The 2,500-nt window shown below is 37.4% G+C and overlaps 1 protein-coding gene across 2 annotated transcripts in view; it reads left to right on the forward strand.

Annotated features, from left to right (window-relative positions):
- LOC131145409 (rust resistance kinase Lr10-like) overlaps window positions 1-2,500 on the forward strand; it is a 46,628-nt gene that overhangs the window by 34,238 nt on the left and 9,890 nt on the right. The gene's annotated exons all lie outside the window — the stretch shown is intronic.

A 2,500-nucleotide genomic window follows, 5' to 3' on the forward strand; every position in this document is an offset into this window, starting at 1 on the left:
TGTAGCCACCTTTGTAGACTTGTGCACCACCAATGAATAGTGTAGCACACATATATAGTACATAACCACATATGATGTACAAACAAAGCCCCTTGTTTAAGACTTTGAATGCTTTGAAAAGAACTTTACAATTTGACCACTGCTCCCCAATAACGAGAGTTTTTGAAAAAAATCACGGTTTTTTCATTGAAAATTATTTTCCGTGGTTTGAAGCCTTGCTCACCAACTGCTTGACAAATTACTCAAACCATGTTCAGCTAATTATGAATGTCTTTGTCCACCAATAATGTTGCTAATCGGCTCGTGCAACTCATGGTTGAATCATGGTTAACAAATAACTGTTTACTGTAAAACAATTCTTAGATTGATGAGGCTACCTAAGAAGCCCGAGCAGGGTCTACCATCTAGGGAAATTATTGAAATCTCAACAGGGCATGTTCAGAGGCTAACACACTAATTAGTAAAAAACATTTTTCTGAGGCATATACATTTTCTTAGACCATCAGATAACATATTTCATTTATGTTCATCTATTCAATAGAAGTTAATTTTTGTTCATCTATTCCGAACAATGCTTCGTCCCCATCCTTTCCCTTTAATTAATAGTAGCTTCTTATACATTATCATACGCAGCTTTCCAGCCTTTCCCTTTAATTGACTGTAGCTTCCTGTCTATTATGATATGCTTTTGGCACAGATTACGCAGTATGAAATCTAAATGCTGCTTTTTCAGTTAATACGACCCACTTCATCTTAACTCTTTTATTTTTCACATTACTTCTGTTAACAACTGTAGTACTAGCAGCCCTACTTGTTAGTTGCGACAGGAATTGCATTACTTGGCATCTGTAATTAACCTAAATCTAGGCTATTTGAAACTATTTTAAGGTCATGTTTTGTGACTCAATATGGGAAAAGGTTCAACATGTCCACTACTAACCAACAAGGGGGAGTTTATTTTGGTATTCTTCGATGCCCATGCTTCTCCGCTTTGGCTTTTGTACGACATCTGTTATAGTTGGGTTTTCACTTTCTGCTTTCTTCATTGTTCAAATAGAATTTGTAAGCCCACCATGCGTGGAGGTTAACCACCTTGATTAGAATTGTAACTTGGGATCTCCCTCTTGTTTGAAACATAAAGTGCATGTTCTTCAGCATCAGCCAGTCGCATCTCTCTTAGATTACTAGCTGTTAGAATTAAATCCCAAGAGGCCTCTTGAGTGAAGAAACAAATTAAATTCTCTATTGGGACTCCTGCTTTCTTTTAAGTGAGTCCTTGCTAGCAAGCTTGATATACATCAATGAGCTCCATCTTGACACAAAAGATTAAGCCATTAGATATTGGTCTGATCCATGATCCATGTATAAGCCACTGTGCGCATCCACTCCTTTTGCCAGTTTGGGACAACTCACAAGTGGAAATTTCCATCAGTTCTCGCACTGCTTTCCAAGGGAATTCCATGATTTCCATCCTGTCCAAACGACGAATGAATGATAGAACTTTTTGTCAGTTAAAAAACTTTGAGCTTTTGCCTTTCATCAATTTGACTGCATCCTCTCTATTCTATTGATTCTACTGTTATACTAGATGTTTTTTCTGGTTGCCCATGTTTTTAGGTTCTTAGTCCTGAATCTGTCTTTTGAAAGTGATGTTCCAGGCCACTCCATTTTTTTTCCTCAATTAGAACATTTGCTATTGTCGCTTCTTTGTTATTTTCTATGTTGTATAGACTTGGGAAAGGCTTTCATACTAGATATCCAATCAGAATTTTATCCTGTTTCCATTTCCCGCCACGAACACTATAAATTTTGAAAACTGATAGTTTTATTTTGTTTCCGTTTCCCACAACCCTATGTTATATATACTTTGGAAAAGACTACCTTAATACTAAATTAATTCTCCATAACATTTCTCCAGTTGTGCTTATTCTCAGCTGCATACCTCCATATCAACCTCCAGTGAAGAATCTGGTTGAATTCTTGCAACTATCTCGGCCCCAGCCCACCTGTGCAAACTAGAGAGCAGATCTTGTCTCAACTTCCTTGATGGAATTTTCTCCCTTGATCATTGCTGTCCAAAGAAAGCCTCTCTGAACCTTTCCGGTCTTTTTGCCACTGACCTTGGATAATAAAAAAGAGACATAAAAATAGATGGGTAAGTTAGAAGTGCACCTCTCAGTTCTCATCAAAGTTATCTTCCCTCCTCCGTTAAGCTTGCCACACGTGTTTGGCTGACAAAAGTTGAGCTTTCTGACATCTATAAGTACTAATTTCAAACTAAAATACACTTCTCAAATATCTCAATTACTCCTCAGTATCCCTACAAAAAACCATGGGCATATCAAATTTATGAACACCCTTACCATGGGGTGAGGGCTTGCCCTTGTAACATTCCAAGATAAGAGGAATGTTTTTTTTTTTGGTCAAAATGCTTGGTTTCTTTTTGTTGGAAAGGAACTAGAGAAAGCCCCGCACATAATATTCTGTTCTTGCACAAATA

Source organism: Malania oleifera, chromosome 13 (genome assembly GCF_029873635.1).
Source record: "Malania oleifera isolate guangnan ecotype guangnan chromosome 13, ASM2987363v1, whole genome shotgun sequence".
Taxonomy (NCBI): domain Eukaryota; kingdom Viridiplantae; phylum Streptophyta; class Magnoliopsida; order Santalales; family Ximeniaceae; genus Malania; species Malania oleifera.